This window comes from Dermacentor andersoni, chromosome 9 (assembly GCF_023375885.2).
Source record: "Dermacentor andersoni chromosome 9, qqDerAnde1_hic_scaffold, whole genome shotgun sequence".
NCBI lineage: Eukaryota > Metazoa > Arthropoda > Arachnida > Ixodida > Ixodidae > Dermacentor > Dermacentor andersoni.
Window position 1 is genome coordinate 112,403,330 of NC_092822.1, and position 19,846 is coordinate 112,423,175.

The 19,846-nt window shown below is 45.5% G+C and overlaps 1 long non-coding RNA gene across 1 annotated transcript; it reads left to right on the top strand.

The window, feature by feature from the left end:
* Positions 1-17,914: 17,914 nt before the first annotated feature.
* LOC129384426 (uncharacterized) lies at positions 17,915-19,080 on the top strand. Its single transcript, XR_008612147.2, has 2 exons — positions 17,915-18,001; positions 18,931-19,080. It is a non-coding gene; the product is annotated as an uncharacterized lncRNA (long non-coding RNA).
* The last annotated feature ends 766 nt before the right edge of the window (positions 19,081-19,846 follow it).

Here is a 19,846-nt window from a genome sequence, read left to right on the forward strand (position 1 = left end):
TAGGCGGCCTCTGTGACAAGAATTGCTTGTTACATTTAGAAAACAAATTTCAAAACAGCAGTTCATCTGGCTCAAGCTACAATTGGTACCAGGAGACAAGAGTCGCGGGCGCACCAATGAAAGTAAAACCACAAAAAAATCTTACTGTAGAGACTTTCTGCGAGAAAATCGGGCGTCCACGAGCGTCCGCGCAACGAACGCGCGCTCGCTTGCAGACGACGCATTTGACAACGAAAGCAAAACTGAGGACGTCATGCTGTATCCCCGATACCTCAAGCATTTATACGCAGCAGAAAGGTCTCGATATAAATGTGCAGTGCAAATAAGTCAGTATTATCAGAGCGTGCGCGCGCACTCGGTCTCAGGGCCCACAGTGAAGTTGCGTTGAATATGCCGCGAATCGCGTCTCCACCCCAATCCAGTTTGCTCGCAGCGCCCTCGCAAACCTTTTCCGCACGCGGTGCCTCAGTGAGAGAACGGCTTTCTGTCCACTAGACTATACCCCACTACGCACTACCAGGGGCATAGAGTTTCCTACAAAAATTACTAGAGGGAACTCTGGCGCTCCAGTCGTTGTCCTACCATGGGAATGATGGGAAGTACATGGATTTGTCTGATCTTCGTGCTTGTGCATTCAGACGTTCTTGTGGCTTTGTATGTTACGCTATATTAATCTTATTGTCGTATATTTCAGCTCAATCTATATTCTTCGAAGTGCAGAAGACGCCAGGAACGCGTACAATTGCTATTAATTGCAACGATTGAGCTTGTCCAGGTGGCCAAATCGAAACGCGTCAAGCGTCTCAAGGCACCGGCATCCCGCGATAAATTCATAAGGGCGTTTTATTCACTTGTCGATACATGCGTCCGTGGCTTAATGGTTTGAATACCAGGCTTCTGTGCTAGAGTCCCTGTGTTCGAAACCTGCCGTCGGGCAATTTTAATGATGTTTATTTAATTATTTATTACGCAATACACTGCTGAAAATGACGAGTTTACGAAGTCAGAAAGCCGTTTGAAGCCAAAAGTACGAAGATTAGGCAAATCCATGTAGTTTCCATAATTCCCATGCTGGGACAAACGCTCCCATTGCAGCTCCCGTAGACACTAGCGCCAGAGTTCCGTCTAGTAATTTTTGTGGGAAACTCTGTGACCAGGGGGGGGCTAAAGTGTGGGATGAGGGGGTTCTTCTCCAGCGTCTGCTAGGGTGCCCGTTGAGGTGCCCCATAGAGTTTCATATTAGTCTAACTAGAGGGAAATCTGGCGCCGCGATCGTTCAACCATCATGGGGATGATGGGAAGTACAGTGGCGATCAATATGAAGGTGATCGCTCGAGCGGCGACCGAGGAAAGGAGCAGCGCCACGTTACGTCATCACCCTCCGTGGCGAGGAGAACATCAAAGTAGCTACCCTCTCACTTTTCGCTGTTCCTTGAGCTGCTGTCACTCCCTTCTAGCAAGTCCCAAATTTCGTTGTTTTTTTACGCGTCAGCAGACAGATACGCACGTGTCGTAATCTTGTGTATACTGCTAGACCGGACGCAATCAATTGGAAGTTAATCGTGCGAGCGTCCACCTATGCTAGATAAAGGCGCCTTGCGCGGCATTTTTTTCTCTTTCAGGAATAAAGTTACGCTATATCTTCCGCTGCACTCAGGCTCTTCCACAAAGAACGGGCAGTCTTCTCAGTAACGATAGTGTAAGGTTTCACTTTCTTTAATTCCTCATTTGCACTGCACACTGCCGCATCTATTAGCTCTGCGACGGCAGCAAATTTTGAAGCTCCCAGCTGATCGAAATTATTAATGCAAAAGCGATACATGAGTTATCGGCAGGAGAAAGCGGCGGACGTGGCAGCGTCCAGAAAAAAAAAACGACACCGAAAACCACCCAAGGTAATCGGTCATAGGAATGGAAAGGTGCTTTCTCTAGCCCATTGTTTACGTGGGCTCCGATACTTCGCTATAAGGGATAACTGCACACCTGAATTTCGGTTAGCAATAGAGTGAATGGAGGAAAATCAAGAAAGTCAAGGCATGATCTATGTCATTCTTGGGGGGGTGATAATTGAATACTCATGGTTGGGATTATTTAAGTCAACCGATTAAAGATCAGATACTGATCTATGACATCTCGAATCAGCACTTTCACATTAACAGCACGAAAATAGTCTGAAGTGCCCCCGTATCGTTCCGGTGCCCTCTACTATGCACTTTCTCCGTCCTTTTCTTCACTCCCTTCTGTACCAGGGGTGACATCTAATGCGCCTTCACTTTCCTGTAACTACAATATTACAATATCATAATACTATCAATTGTTTCGGTGTTCAACACTGCCGTTCGTTTATACTCTTTGCCTGCAGCCGCAAAAGTTGTTATTAAAAAGTCAAAACGAATTGATCAATATTTTATTCACTGCAGAAAAAGAGGATAATTTTCAGCACGCTGCACTCATCCATAACATGCAACATAAACTCTGTCGATAATGCCCGCTTCAGACGTGCATTGACTTTCTATCAATGCTTGATAGGGCGCCCTCCTTTCCTTTGGAGGTCTTCAATTCTTGCTGGCCAAAGATGCATAGAGTGACTCTGCTATGGCCGGGTCTCCTCGAATGCGATTCCATTCGCCTTCTACCGCTTGCCACAATGTTTCTGGACTCCCTTTGTCCGGATGCATGCGAGCCAGGTTAGCTTTTATAATCACCCAAATGTTTTCAATTATGCTGAGGTCCGGACTCCGCGGTGGCCACTCCAGCTGTGCGATGGGAGCATATGGGAGAAGAATGCTGTTACAAATTTCTATGTAAGCTTCAGCTGTCAGCCTTCCCGGAATGCGGTACAGCGGGCCAAGACCTGCGTAGCTGATGGCACCCCACACGTTCACAGAGACACGTTTGCTGGCAGAAAAGTTCAGGACGTTGTCCTCATCGCACCTTCCGGAACAGAGAAAGAAAAAATCAAATTTGAAATGCGTAAAAAGCATGCGCATTCCTAGCTTCTTATTTCACCTGGACCCGGAGACCCTCCAGACGCGGAGGCGCTGATTCCAGCAAGTGGAGAATGTGGACTCGCTGCCATTGGTGCGACGTCCAGTTTCTGTGACGGTTGGCAAAGTTTAACCGTTTCTGAAGGTGAGTTGCTGTAAGGAGGGGCTTCCTTGCGGCTACGTGACTCTTCAGTCCTGCCTCATGAAGTCGCCTTCGAATAGTGGGCAGACTAACATCAACGTCGAGCTGCTCGGCAATTTTTTTGCTGTTCTGAAGGGGTCTTGGACGGCTGCAGCTACGATGAGGTGGTCTTCATCTTCATCCGTGTTCCTGGGCCTCCGGCGATGAGCGGCATCCGCTACACGGTTCTCTGAAATCGGCATTGAGGCTATGGTTTACAGTTTTCTGTGGACGGCCTACTATGGCAGCATTTTTTCTCTGAGAGAAGCCTGACTTTCCTAGACCGATTATTTCGCTCCTTTCCTCCGCAGTTAACCGCCGTGGTATATTGGGGGCGACTGAAGGCGGTAACAAAAGAAACGGCATTTCTGTGTCACGAAGAGGCTCTGATAAGTCTGAAATGCTCGCCGGAAGCTGCGCACTGAGGACGCCCGGTGACTTTTTTTTTCTATGCATTACCAGTCTGGCGCATGTGGGCCGTAGAAACAGTGACAGTGTTATCAAAACCTGTGACGGCAGAAAGACCCGCGCCTGCTATATCGGCAAAAATTAAAAAGAAATATACAATGCAGATAAACCGAAGCCCAGAGAACAAACACAGGAAAAAGGTGGCGAAGTAGTGTTAGGGGTGACGGTTGTAGCCCGGAAGAGCCTACGAGGGAAAGAAGGCAACGCAATCTTTGTCGTCGCAGTTCCGATATCGGCCGCTATGCAGCTGGAAAGGCCCGCCGGTCGATGCTCGCGCGATCACCTTCACCTTGGTCGCGACTGTACAGGCTACGGAGTAGCACTCTGTTGACTGGCGAACTAGCCTACAAGTATTCTTTAGCAGTTTTGGTTTCGCTTCAAGCGCACTTGCTATAATCTGCAGTGCGACGCAACGCCATCCGTCCTTTTTCTGTTGCTCGAAGTGACGATAACGCGCTGGGCCAGCGGCTGGGACGATCTTTGTGTTGCAATGTGGTGTCGAAGCTCTGACGAGAAAGCGACGATATCGTAAACGTTGATAGAACATGTTTTGATCGTTTTGACCTTGGTTTTTTAAGTGTGTACAGGTTGGCGCTGTAGGGTTACGTGCTTTATGGAACTTCAGAATACGAAAAACAAGGTACTATTGATACAAGATATAGACAGTTGTACTTCTAGTGGCTTGAAAATCACATTTTGTTGAGGGCTTCATTACGCATTGCTCGTTTATGTGCTCATTGAAATGAGTGTTTTAGGACTTTGAGAACATGAACTTACTTGTGGCAGGACAGGTTGCTGCTACCTGGCTGTAGTCTAGAGTCACAAAATGGGTAAATGCAAAGCTACGCCATAACGCTTCGGAAGGGGCAGGTCAATATAAAATATAATGAAGCATACTCGTAGGAGGCCACAAGAGTCTTAGCTAGCACTGAAGCACATGTGCTTAACAGGGAGTATTAGCTCGGGTGCTCCTATCTAGACATGTAAAAGGAGAGCTCGTTTTTCTCGGCAACCACTGCACCAAATTGGACAAGGTTTGTTGCATTTAAAAGGAAAACTTAAAAGCAAGTGTCTGTTGGTTTCTGATTTTTGTTTTAGGCCGTCAATTTTTTATTGAAAATTGGCAAAATCGAACATTTTCAAAAAACGGAAGTATGAAGTTTACAACTCCGTAACGCAGCAACGAAAATTGATAATACAATTCCGTGAATGGTACCTAATAGTACATAACAGTGGTATAGTACCTAATAGTAGTAGTAATAGTATCTAATAGTACATCTCAGAAAAACGTTTTTGCGTTTTTACATGTATTGGAATAGGCCGCGTTGGAGTTGGGCCCGAGGTAAAGCATCCTCTTAAAATTACTTGAAGACGTTCAGCAATCGTGACAGCCGACGCAGCCTTTCGAAAGAGCGAGAGAGTTCGCAAGTTCCTGTCGTCTGCGAGAAAAGTGTCGCGTTTGCAGCGAGCAGGCGTCGTAGCGGACGACACTTGTAGCATTCCTCTCAAGCGGGCAACACTTTCTCACAACGTAACATTTTTATTTCCATAAACACTTGATGAGTATTTTTATCTAACTACATGCACGGTTGTTATTGCTGTTGTTAAAATTGAATGAATGAATAATTTGAAAATTGAAAAATTTGAAGAAAATTTAAAATGTATATTTATTCTCTGGCGTTAAATTGGCTACACAATCTAACAAGAATGCATAACCTGGGGTGCCCTGCTGATAAACCATAGTAAGCCGTGCTTCAGTCTCAAAGTCACACAATTTTGATATAACGTGTTGTACATTATATATGACGTTGCAGAAATAAAATTAGATTTTCTGCGATAATATATGAGTACAGCTTTGTTTACTGCGCCGCAAGCAAACGCCGATAGTCTAAAGATCGAAGTCAATCCGAAGCCTGTACTTCCCATCATTCCCATGAAGGTTGAGGCAACGCTCATGACAGCCACCGTACACACTAGCGCCACATTTCCCTCTAGGGTATTGATTTAGAAACTCTATGGAGCGCCCCGATAGCCTCCTCGCCCGCCGCTCCGTACAGTAGAAACAACCACGGCGTTGGCCACACGAATCGCGGACGCTGTACAAAAATAAACTCCGTTTCATGCATCAGGTACAATGCTGTGAAAGCTACGCTAGTAGTGCAGTCTCCAAATAATATCGCTCCGCGCGTTCCGTGCATGGATTGCTGGGCGTTTACTGGCGGCGTTGCACGTGAGGCTGCCGTGAGAGCATGCATGTGGGGCTGCCGCGGCGGGAGGGAAATAACAATAACGAAAAGAAAATTTTATAAAACAACGTGTTAGCAGCCGAATGAACGCATGGCTTGATGGCTTCTTAGGGTTAGTTCTTGTTTTCATTCAGAACTCACCTTACATAAAGAACATTTTCACGAAGATCCGCCAAACACACCGAACTCTTTCTCAGTGCGAACGCAGCCACTGCAAAAAGTGTCTGTAGCATCCACAGCGTTGCACCTGATGTATGAAACGCAGTATGGTAGATGCCTTGGGCGGACACCGTAACAATGTTTCTGGCGCTCATGTCTACGAAAGCGATCTGCAACGCGGAAAAGTGCGCCACATCCCGGACCTCGTCTTCAAAGCGATCTGCGATATCTGTAGAGTGCACGTAGTGCCGGTAGCACCGCATGCGCTTTGCGTTCGACGTTTTCTTCACGCTGAAGCGAAAGATGCATGAAGGTCAATTCGCTCGCTGCTGCCGCGATTGCTCACTCCGGAATTTCGACAGCGGGTTCCGCGCTCATCGAGCGAGATGTGTTCATGTCTACCAGTGCGCGAGTGACACTGTGCTGGTTTATTTGGTTAAAATACGTTGGGGTGCTAGTTGGTTTGACTGAATGGTAGAATGTGTCAGCACCGATGGCGTAAGCGCGACTGAACAAGAACGTAGAAAGAAACAGACACAGAAAGACAGCCTGTCTGTGTGAGTCTGTTTCTACCTACGTCCTCATTTAGTCACATTTAAACATGTTTAAAAGGGTATAAAGCCACAAAAACTACTGTCCTTACTTCGTACAGCTGTACAATAATTTTCTATGGCGATCAGTGCTTCGCCTATCGAGCGAAACCGCGATTTTTATTACAAACGACGACGACGTCGAAGAGCGGCAAGCACGAGGACTCGTGGCGCAAACAAACAAAACAAAGCAAAAATTAACCAATCTGGAAATCCCACGCAGCTCCAAAGAACCGATCAAAACACGGAGCTCCGAAGATCACCAATCCTGGAACGACACACCGTGGACCAGAAGAGAGAACAAAGCCGAAGCGCGTCGTTAGCAGCATCAGATCGCCGACTAGCAGAGGGTCAACCGAGCTGTCTTCCTCCCACTCTGTACGTATGTAGTCTGTCTCCCAGTCCCAGTCTGTGCGTACGGTAATCTACCGCATGATTGCACTCGCGTTATGCCAGAACTCCTTGGTACTGATTTGAGTTGTAATTGTATCTTTCTACCCCTTACGCAATGACTCCGCCGACATGGCTGCTGTGGTGCTAGCGTCAAGCCTGTTCAGCGCCATAACGACGTTTTATAACAGAAGGGCCATCGAGAATGCACTGTTCTCGTGGGTACGTTACCCTATGACCATCTATGCGCTGATGTACACATTTCAGTTAGTCCGCAACACGTTGGGCTTCCATGACCTCAGAGAGTCTTTACAGTGAATGTGACCGACAATCACACTTCGGTCGCAAGCACCCCGACAAGGCGTGTCTGGTGCCAGCTTTACTCAACGTATCGCAGTTTTCAAGCCTTCTCATAGTGTTCAAGGCCTCACAAGGGTTCTCATAGTTTTTCCTTCTCGCCGCGAAACTTTCATGTAAGCTTATAGTGATTACTTCTTTTGTAATTATAATTTTTATTCAAATATTTATGTATAGGTACGTTACTGTTCAGTGCTTCGTTAGTCTACATAATTAATTAGGCAAGTTAGATCTGTAGCTTGGTTGTTATTTAGATCGGCATTGGTGAGTTTAACTAATTAGTTTCTTAGCTTATTTCTTTATTACTTATAGAAATTGTTCAATTCAACCAATTTTTGAGGCTTTCAATTAGTACACTTAGGTAAGTTAGGTAGTGTTGTAACTTCGCCGACAGCCAGCCACACATCAAATATTAGGAATTCTCACTACCATGAATCATGCTGCCACTACACGCAGGCACGACTTTTAGGTGCAAGTAGATAAAATTTCGAGGTTAAATTGCTCTGTAGCCGGTTTATCACAGAGTTGACCCATGTGTACCTTTTGAAATGTGAATTTGGCCGCTGTTGCAAATGAAGAACCTGGAAATGAAACACGGCGTTGTAGTTTCGAAATTGTTCGCATTAAAATTGTCGAACAGGGCGTCGATTTGCATGTTGTGTCGACAAGACGTCGTTAGTAGCAGTTGACCATTGCGCGAAAGTGGGTGAATGCCTAGGACGCCAGTAAAACTGTCTACTACAAATAGTAGACAGTTTTAGTTACACGTACGTAGAGGCTTTGCGTACGTAGAGCTTCTACGTGTCAGCAGTGCGCATGCGCACAACGTAGCGGGCGCGCGCGCGTCTCACGGACGTACGTGAGATTCAATTCTTTGCGTGCGTTTCTTGCGCACGTAGACAGCTTCACGCGGGAGTTTCGCCAGATCGCAAACAAGCGATAGCGGGCCGCGCGCGCGGACGGCTTGCATCGGAACACGGCGACAGGATGGCTGGAGCAGCTCCGCGCCTTCTCTTTCCGAAAAGCGATGATTTAGACCTGCTACGCGACGTGAGGGACTGTAACCCTTTCGAGGAGAACATGAGGCACACAGTGCGGTGGGCAGAGATCGCTGTCCGCTTGACAGAGTCTAATCAAAAAGTGTTCAGCGCCCGCACTGTTCGCGACCGGACGGACCTGCTGCTCGCGCAACATGCTGACCGAGACCGGAGAAACCTGAGTGGTTTCGTGGTTTCCATTGAGCGCACAACACATAGCGCAAGATAGAGTGGTCAGTACAAACATTTCTTTGGTGCCACCTCCTAGGTCCGGAACCGAGGAGGAGTACTCCGAACAAGACCAGTTACTCGAAGAAATTTTGACAATCGCGAAAGAGAACGGCTATAAAATAAGAATCTTTAAGAAGGCACCGCTGGGCTCTGGCAGCCGAAACACATCAACCGTCGGTAGAAGTTCAGCGGCCCATGCGAGAGACGCCGCAGCGGAGGCACACGCAGCGGGCCTCGACGACACAGCAGAATGTAAGCATCTCGGATCTCGTCTTCCATTTTAAATGGGGAAGAGTTATTTAGCGAGTACTCGGAAAACAAAAATTAGTCAAATCCTGCTCTTCACATAACGCGTTACTCACGTGAATGCGTAGGTCTCCATAAATAGGTATGGGAAACCAAAAGCTGTATATCGTGAATAACAATTCCAGCGCCCACCACATAATGTGCCGGGACTCAAAACTCCCAGCTTTCAGCGCCTTGAAGTGGTAGGCAATTTGATAAATTGGGGGCAATTTGACAGATGGGGCTTAGATTTCAAAAGTGTGGGTCACTTAAAATATTTCAGCGGGGCCAACTGGAAAGTCTGGGAGTGTCCCTTGACGTGGGAAAACAACCAAGAAGTTTGAAAGGTGCACGTTCCAAAAATTGGCGGGTTGGTCCTTGAACTTCACATGAATGCCTACGCATTGTCGGACAACACCTGTGGAGGTTCTCAATTTCTTCCTCTAGTCCTCTGTGCAGCCGATACAGCTGGGTCTAGTTTTATGATCTCTTTTGGTACAATTTCAGGCGCTGGCGGAAATACAGCGACGCAGCTCTTCTCACAGATTGTGAGCGGATGCAATGACAATGAAGGCATCGAGGAATCGTACCCTCCACCTGAACTCGACATGGACGATGCACCGACTGTGTTCAGCCCCAGTTGTAGCACAGAGTGCAGTCAAGTGCCTTCACCGGCAAGCATCAGCAGCCCACCAACGAATGCACATCAGGGTGCCGAAGGAAACGTGGATCAGCCACAGCCTCCTAGGAGTGAGTCCACGCGTGGCCGCGGTAACAATACTGTCTCAATTTAGTTGCATTCATCAGCCGCTGAAAATTTTTGGCTTTTCATTTCCACCTGCGTGCATTTTGACAACAGCGAATGCTAGTAATGACACGAACTGACACAATGTGCCGTTGACAAGAGAACTGCTATCAAATATATTTTGAATTCGTAATCCAAGCAGGCACGTTAAAGTGTTTTGGTCTCAACCTCAATAATTATACCTTTGGCACATATAGGAGCATCTCTTATACGTTTCTGCAAAAAACCCTCATGCTCCTGAATAAATTATTACGTTGATGCCTATTATAGTATGCCAATTCGATTCTGCACTCAAGACCACCCGTTATTTGTTCCTTATCATATTCGAGGACGTACAAAGCAGCTTGTGATGTTTGTGTGGGAACGTTAGTCTGTATGAATAAATGTGTCCCAAATTAATGCAGTGCTCTCATCTGTGGTGCCATGCCAGTAGGTACGGAAAAGGTACAGAAAAAAAATGGTATCTTGTGTGTGTATGAGTTACCTCAAAAAAATTGTTTGCACAAAATCACTCTTAAAGATGTGTCGTCACACTGGTGTATTTTTACTAACGGTGCATTTTCCTACACTGCCGTATCTTACAGGAAAAAGAAATCAGGCTGGAGGGCTTGACCAAGCTGACTACGACTTCATGGAAAAAAGGATGAAGCATGATCACTTTATGAAGCAGAAAGACTATGTCTTTGAATCGAGGCGCATCGCACTGGAGGAACAGGGCCATGCCTGGGAAAAGGAGAAATCTCTTAGGGAAATGGAATTGAAAGAGCAAGAAATTAATCAAAACGCCTTTGACAAGGCAGAGGAAAGACGCATACGATCAGAAGAGCGTGCTGAGGAAAGGCGTCAGAGGGCAGAAGAACGTGCTGAGGAAAGGCGCGAAAGGGCTGAAGAGCGCCGCATGTTTACAGCTCAGCAGCAAATCTTTACGAGCATCATGGAAAGCATTTTGAACAAAATTAGCTCACTGGAAGATGTTGTAAGAAACAACAAATAAAACACTGTAGATTTTGGCATTGCAATTGCAATAAGAGTGACAAACTCATCTCAAAATTGCACACATGTTGTAACTCAACTTTATTACAGCAGCCACACAAAATAGTGTCGTTGACAGTGAGACTCCACAGAACAGAAAAAGAAAGCTGGCACCAAAGCAACGTTGAAAGCATTGTGCTTCAGACATGTGTGCAGTTAGGCACTAAACATATAAAAACATGACAGCTACTACGAACAATCACTTCTACAAGGGTAAAGGCAATCTGGAAAGCATAATGCCTTATGTTTGAGACAGTCAGCACTTCAGTGATGTGGCCTCAGGTACTCATTTAGACTAGGTGGGTGTAGTTCAAAGTACTGAGACACCTGGCTGCCGTACAAACACGCGTGACAGTTAGTCAGAATAGTGGCTGCTTTGTACACGTGAGCGACTTCTTGTCGCAGCAATTTCCGATTTTTTTCAAAATCCAGAAACGCAAATTCACTGATCACCTTCCCAAATCCCCATTCAACAGCCTGGCCAACACTACTCATGCTAGTGTTGAATGCCAACTGCGTTGTTGCCAGCGAAGAGCCGCCATAGGGTTTCATCAAGAGTGGCTTCAGTGGGTACGCAGGATCGCCGTATATGACGAACTGGTGGGGCCCCACCAACTTTTTCAGTTTCGCATAGAGGCCACTGCTCTGGAGTATCCCTGCAACAACAACAACAACAGAAAACCAATTCAATTGACTAACAAAATGAGACAACATCTGTCATATTAAAATTAGTACTTTAAGTAAACATTTGCCTCACCAACTATTCCTCAAGGGGTCAAGAAAGCTATGTAATAGCAAGTGTGAACATATGCGGAAAACTATTTCAAACATATCAAAGTGAAAAGGGAGGAGAACAAGGCTCAGGTTGGCACCAAAGCAATTTTTGCCCGTACTTACCTTCCTGAACATATATTTATGAAAGAGACAAGCCATTTCAGGTACCTGACTGTGTCTTAAAAATATCAATGCAAAGTTCTTTCACACAAGACACAGGGCAACCTACCTGCATCATGCCGCCTTCCAGGATAAGGCCTGTCAAGTTGGCACACAATGCCATTGGGACACATCACCGACTGGTACTTGAGCATGTGCATCCGCTTATGGCCAGAAAAATAATCGCGTTGGTTCCTTTTGGGTCGGCATATGGGGCGTGCCGTGCCGTCGATAAATGCCCAACAGTTTGTCAGCGCTGCACCACGGTTCCGGATGGCCTGCAAGACAAAATTAAATGTGATCAAAGCTCAGGCTGTAGTTAAGCGTAAAATGGTATCTGTTCTTTTAATAACCTTTCTTACATAGAACCCTCTGTCGTAGATTATATCGCCCATAATGTATACGTACTTAAGTGAAATATTGTAGCTTGAAATACACAACCTGCACTGATCACGTGTAACGTAGTCTACATGGCTATCTTATGCGAACCTTGTTGAGGTGATGTGCCGTTCGACCTAAACTGAAGAGACTGAGATTTCTGTGTCAAAATAATTTTTCGAACAATATGTCGATTACGTGTGACAGATATAACTGCTTTATAGATGTCTTATGTGCGAATATGAGTAGTTCCAGTAATCGCAATGCTCCCGCTTGTTATGGCTATTGTCTTCTCTATTTTATACCGGCACATGTCGACGGCTTGTGAATTTGTAACTTTCTTATTCCCATCTACCGCTGCAACTTTAGTCCTCAACAAAACAGAAAAGCTGAAATAACAGTGAAAACAAGGCACAGTACCATACAGGGACAAAAAAAAATGACGTTGTGTAAACAGACAGCAAAAACATCTGTTCTTGTTTCTGTTCAGTACCAGCACGAGGCTGGAAAAAAAAATAAACAGTCAACTTACATTTGCAAACTCTCCAAGGGTGGCAGGACACAGCCAGTCATGGTTGTTGCAGTCTTCAAGCAGATGATGAAACTCGCTTACGATGTACAAAATAACTTCTGACGCCACACTTGACATCACAGATGAATGCCTGCCGAATATAGTTTCGAGATCACACCACCTGTTTGGGTAGGCAAGGCGTCGAAGCGTAATACACAACGCCTCCCGACCGGGCACAGACACATTTTGAGCACTCTTCACGGTCTCCGGCAGTTTAAGAGCACGAAACAAGTTATCGAAATCCTCTTTCTCAAATCTAAATTGCTGCCTGAACAGTGAGGGCTCTATGTTGTCAGTGTCGAGCAGCCCGCGCCGCGACCGATAGCAAAGCAACTCCGACGTCCTCTCGTGCCTGAAGTGGTACTCCAAGTCGTCCAACGAACCTTTCAGAAGCTCTCGCTGCGTTTTTGTCATCAACAGGTCATCTATTTCATTCCAGGACAACGTTGACAGCAGGTAACGCTTGCACAACACACTTCCAGACATTGCTGAAACAATGATCGGCACGCTTCAATGCACAACACCATGACAACACTGGCTTGGCTGAAATACTCATCTTGGATTGAATTGGCTGCCGCAGTGTTCATACTCCCCGATAGATGGAGCTACGTGGTCCCTCTTGTCGCGCGTCACGTACGTGTAGCTAAAAGCGTTTCAGAGAGCGTGCACGTGAAGTACGTAGGCTTTTCACGTTTGCGTACGTGAAGCCTCTATGTACGTGTAACTAAAACTGTCTAGTATTGAACCATCCTGCTGCCACGCTTCTAACGCTCATTTTCACTGACGGTGTCAGTGGATCTTGTGTTTGAGAAAAAAAAAGTTCGACAGACGAAACTGTTTACGTGTGGAAATCCAATGTGAAGCCATTATAGTACCTTTGGTGAAGTATTTTCGATGTATGTTCTTGACATGCATGAAACTCTGTATGCTAAAAATGTTTGACACCGTTGCAAGACAGAACTGGTGGGGTGTTCTTGTTAGACAGAAAGCACATTATCGCCCTCGCGATGTGGTCGAAGAGCAAACATGGTATCGCATCGTTGCTGTTTTCTCCGTTCGCACGGCGTCGTAGCTGAACAAGTAACAGCGCAATAAAATCCAGGCACAAGAGAGCAGGAAATAGGCTTGCCTTTGGCCTCCTTTCTTGTGCCTAACGTTTTTAGTACGCTAAGTTACCTGTTCAGTTATGGAAATCCAACTATCCGAACCATCAACTCGTAAGGCGTCAATCGCTACACGGTTGTTAATGGACGCAGTGCAGCTGTGCGCTTTTTTCTGACTATCCCTGTGCACATATTTGAAGCTGTTTCAAGCGTGCGAGTACAGTTTTTTTAGTCTACTCTTTTTCACAATCCTGGACAGGTATTCCGTAAGAGTCCATCTAGTGGACTGTCCATTTCGGCCGCTGCCAATTGGATGGAGTTGTGCGAGCCAGGAGGAGACCAGCGGCCGCGGCCAATCAGTGGCGGTTGAAACGGACAGTCCACTAGGTGGACTCAAATGGAATACTTCACCCCCCTCCCCTCTTTAAAACTGATGCTAGCGCTAAAAAGGTCGAACACACGGTGAAGACGACAGGCGACGACGAAACGCTAAGGAAGCGCTCCCCCTCCCCTCCTCCCCGGATAAATTCTGAAGATAGCGTAATTTTTTTTGTCCTACATAAGTAATTTCTCGAGTAGCTATATTCTACCGAACATTTCACAAAACTAAACGGGTTCTGCGAATTGCGAAAAAAAAAATTATTTTAGCCGTATTTTTCATGGTGTAACTGTTACTAACGCGCTAACCTGTGTGGTGTGTGCGTTTGGTTGTTCAGCTGTTAAAAATGTTTTCTTATTAGGTGTGTTTCCCTGATATTCTTTATGCTTTGTGAGTTGTTGCTTGCTCCTGATGTTTTTATGTACGTTGCTTCTTCTTTTTTGGTTTCTTGGTTCATTATGATGACTACACTACCTAGTTGAACGGAAAAAAATCTCTTGTAATTTTTTTTCTTTCCGTGTATGCTGTACCTGAATGTACACTTCTTTTCTTTTGTAGCCCCCCCCCCCCCCCCCTTTGTAATACCCTCCTTCAAGGGCCTTTAGAGGTATTGTAAATAAATAAATAAATAAATATCGAAACGTCCCACTCCAAACATCTAGCTAAATGCGGTTGTGCCTTCACCAAAGCGGTCGTCTGACGCGATACATTTCACTCAGGAGTGAAGCGGGTGCACTCAGGAAAGCAGGACGTTCAATTTACCGAAAGTTTAATGTTCCTTGTCCATTCCTTGCAACCACTGCACAGTAATGGCAAAAATAAGTCGCGACTACAAACGCGTACGCAATGACTGAAGGAGTTATGCCTCCAGAACCAATAATTTATTGGTGTTAATAATTAGGTAGTCTATCCTCTATTGAAATGTTTCGCTTGGGGTTTTACGTGGTTGATATCAAAGTACTGCTTAAGATTTCGAGCCCTCCAAATGTACTGTTGTTACAGGGCTTTGTATAACTGTATAGAATATGTACTCTTGCTAATCTTTCATGCAGGTTAATAACCCAACTGTCCAGTTCTACTTCGGATCCTGGGCGACGGAGACTGTGAGCCTGCTCCTAAGAAAGGGCCAGACAGCACATCAAATTAAGGATTGTTGTACGTATCAGGCCATTTTGCTTGGCATAACGTGGTGCCCTAAATGTTCAAGAAATGCAGTACCTGATATGTCACAGGGAGCAATGAAAGTTAAATAATAAAGACGCCTCACAATGATGAAAATGTCTTTGTCAGTGACGGCGAATGAATGCCGAGTCTGGTTTAACTTGCATGCAACAATTTCTTTAGGCAAGAGCAAATTGCTATTGGCCTCGAGCTCCACCAATGGAAAAGCTGGCGCCACCGTTGGCGTGATGTGCTATGAGGGATCACGTAGACATAGCGGCCGCGTCGGGCTGCTTCGGGAGCGCCGAAGCGAGCTGAAAAACGGATTTTAAATTCCCTCGTACACTGCGGTCCTCATTTAGTGGCCAGATCTCCCGCTTTGAGTGTCTCCTTTACAACGATTGAAAGCACTACAATAGGTAGTGGCTGCCTTTGAAGGCGCGCAACATGTTAGGCTACTGCTCGGTGGCGCAATGCCGGATGTACGCAACGGAGCCCGGTGTGAGCCTTATTCACACGTAGCCGCAGGACAAGCTGCGTGAAGCTTGGCTCGCGAAACATAAAACCAGCAAACGGTCATCGGCTACAACTCGGGTATGCAGCAAGCACAGACGCGAGGAAGATTTCTACTACGGCGCCGGGTCTGCGATCTTCGGAAAACGCGCACTAAGACGCTCGCCCGAGTCCGCTGCGCGACTAATGTCATGGCGGTTTGGTCGATGAACTTGTCGATGCTATAGATACTGGCAAGTTCACTGGAGTGGAAAGCGAGCGTAAGAAGCACATTTTTTATAAAAAAGTATGACAAGGTCATGTTTGTGTTATGAAGTAATGCACTGGATTACAAAAAAGAAGCAGCGGGAAATCACACGCTGAGAACACCGATAAGCATACAGTGCGACGCAACTCGAGAAATAATATTGAAATGTCCAAGAATTTAGAAGAAGACAAAAGATTGAATCGTCGCGACGGCACATCCCCGTAGGCGTCGAAGTCTCTACAATGAAATTATTTTTCAGCAGGTCTGATAGCGCCCACGCAACAATGGTTGCTTGTATACTGTCAAATGCTCATATTCTGCGGCCTAAAGCTCATGGCACGGTTCGAAAACGCGCACACGGCGAAAGCGATACAGTCGCTGCCAACTTGTGGGATCGCTGCATTGAGGCTTCATTCTATTACGCTCCATTAAGTTATACAAACACTATCACGGCGACCGCGCGCAGTGGCGTTCACTGTACGTATTCGGTAAAGAGATAGCGCCTGTGAACGATTCCATGCTTTCAGTTTGCCCAAAATTATTATTTAGAGAGTAAAAAACTTCTCTCGTTTCGAAAGTACTTACAGAAATATCCGGAAGAGCACCTGCGTGGTGTTTTCAGTGAGCCCTGACAGCAAAACTTATGAGGAACGCGCCGCGTGATCCTTCATACTACGCCAACGAGGTGCTTCCGATAGATGGCGACTCCGTAACTCCTCGCCGCCAATATTACTTTCTCTCCCTCATCGTCAAAGGCTGGCAAAAGAACAATCGATGTCACTGTGTTCTCAGGCCGTGACGATCTGGTGTGCTCGCAGTCGAGGGCGGGGTATAATCAGTAAAACACGGTATGCGATGTGCTAGGCGTATGTGTAAAAGATGCAATTCAACGTGTAAATGTAATTCAAGATGCAATGTGTAAAATCCGCTGCGGGCCGTTTGCACGTCGAGACGGGTAGGCCGTGCCTGACCGCCGCGGCCCAGGCCCTCTGGACGGCCCGTAGCCGAGAGGCGAGGTTAGAGCTCTAGAGCGCCTCCTCCCACTCCTCTTCCATAACTTATTCTTCTACTTTTCAGCACCTACGTGGAATGAAGCCATCATTCTAACGACTTCTGGAGTGATGGTGGGAATAGGAATAGGCTGGTTTCTCAGAGGCAACCAGACTCCACTGAACTCGCCCCCGCCCCAGACCGAGCACATCGTCATGCAGAACTTCATACAAACTTGTCAGTCCGGTCATCAAAACGCTGGTGTCGACAGAACGATGCCAGCCATAGAGGTACTGTGAAAAGCAACAGGACGTCTAAAATACATGTATCATGCAGAGTAAAAACTGTGAAATTAACATTTAATGATAAGCAAAGTATTTTTTTAAAAATGTAAGCTTTATTCTTATTCGTTGAGTATTGTTGTCGCGTATAACTTTGAACGGGGAATTATGTATCAATAAAGGCAATTAGTTGAGCACTGGTAAACTTTTTCTGGTTTATTTCTCATTTCTCTGCAAATGTTCCCGGAGTTTACTGTTATGAAAAGAAAGATATCAATTCCATAACACAAAGGACAGCATAAACAACCAGATGATGGACGCATTGGCTGTTCTAAATGTATGGAGAAAACTGCGCACAAGTTATTAGCCAAGATATTCAGAGTCATGTTTCTATGGAAGGCCCACCTTCCAGAAGCGATGGGACTAAAAGCTTGATGGTACTGTTAACACATTGGCAGTCTGGATCAGAGAGGTTTATAGCGATTGCCATGGTGACCATCAGGAGCCGGGAATGGCATGTGATGAAAGGCAAATAAAGGGGCGCGACAGTCAAGCATCTGTACAGTGTGATGTAGAGTTGTTGCATTCTAAATCACGCGTCTGACTTTCGAATCGCAGCGCCGAAGGAGTTCAAGCCAGCCGCCGCGCCAGAGAAAGAAAGGCCGTAGAAGCGGCAGGTAAGTTTGCCCCGATTGTGAATTTGTCTTGATAGATCCTATTTTTTTTGCTCCTGTCCATTGTTCGAGCTCACACTTAACGGAACAGGGACTGATGGAGTGCCTATATACCATTAACATACACTATAAGCCCTAATGTATTATCAATGCACATAAATAAGTTACATCCTTCGATGTCTATAAGCATTTATGTTGACATTGCAATCACATTTATCATTTTGTGCATCACAGATTGTATTATTAGAAATGAGTAAAGCTAAGGATGTGTGATCGGTTGCTACCAGCGAATACCAAACCGAAATGTTTTTTTCTGCATTTGCATTTGTCTTTAATTTATCATTTCTGCAGTTCAACTAAAGGCAAACTTCCCCTATGTTTTCCTTGGCTTCATTACCTGCTGGCTTGATGTAGCTGGGTTTAGGCAAAATCGGGGCCGTTGGTTCCCATTGTTCCTACACGTTCATATTATAAACAAAAAAAATTCATTGCTCTAGCATGGGCGCAAAATGCGATGCAGTGTGTGTCACAATATAACGGCGTCTTGCAAAAATCGCAATTCAAAGCCTCACGTAATTTTAATGATAGCAACGTTCGCCAGTTCAACGCAATTTTAAGAAACAACTACCTGGAGACTAACCTGGCTGTTTTTCTTTGCCGATCCTAGAAATGGCAGGTAGCACAGTCTTTGTGCCACTAAGCAGTTGCAGGGTGCAATGTGCAACTAAGCATGTCCCACTAGAATTGAGCACCTCTTTACTGAACGTCTTGGGTATCCTGATCCCAAAACCCGTCAGGCGTTTAAGGTATCTGTTCAACTTTCTCTGTCAAAGTGGGGCGAGAGGATATTATATGCTACTAAATTTTTTACACATTTAAGAAGTTCTATCAATGCTTCTAAATGCAACGGTGTAATTCCTTTTGTTTTCCAGCGTGCACACCTGGCCGCTCAGAGGGACAACCACACCGGCAGACAGCGATGACTAGCCGCGTTGTTTCTTATTGGTATTTTGCTTGCTTTTTTTTCTTGTTTGTTCTGCCAGGATTATTAAAGCTTCTTTCTATATGAAAATACACCTCAAGTGCCTCATGTGCAAGAGCGTCTCTCCTTTCTTTCTAAATTTGCACTCATCTGCATGTAGGGTTTTTTGATAATACGTCTGGGCTACACTGGACGTAGGTCTATCGCATCCTTTTCTGGAATATGTTACGCTGCTTGTCACAGATTCAGCTAAATAATGAGATACAGCATTGTAATTACTGGAATTCAATGTGGAGCAGTGTGCTTCTGTGTTAAGTTCTCTAAAAGAGAAGGAAATAGGTGAGAATAAGTAATTCGGCACATTGTAAGGACTAGAACATCGCTTTTATGAGAAATTGCGCTTGGGGTGACACGCTGTCTGCAATATAAGTTATTATGAGAAATTGCGCTTGTGGTGACCTGCTGTCTGCAAAATAAGTGCAACAGAAATACTTGGACCTGCTCACGCGCTTTCATTATCGTACCCTCAGCATCATTCATACATAAATGGAAGTAGAAATTCCGGTGGCACACTATAATCTTTCCACAAGACACTGCCTTGAAAACATTTGTAAGAACACTCCTGCCTCGAAAACATTCTGATTCAACTTCATCACAAGGAAACACGTCAGCAACCTACATTAACCTCCCTCATTACTCTATGCAAAGACCTCGGTAGTGAAGTGATCATTTTTTTTTTTTGCAAAGAGTTTTATTTTTCAGCTGTTAAGCTTTGCCATTAAAGAAAAAGTAATTAAATGTGCTGGTACAGCGATGACTAGCCGCGTTTTTTTCTTAATTGGTATTTTGCTTGCTTTTTTTGACCT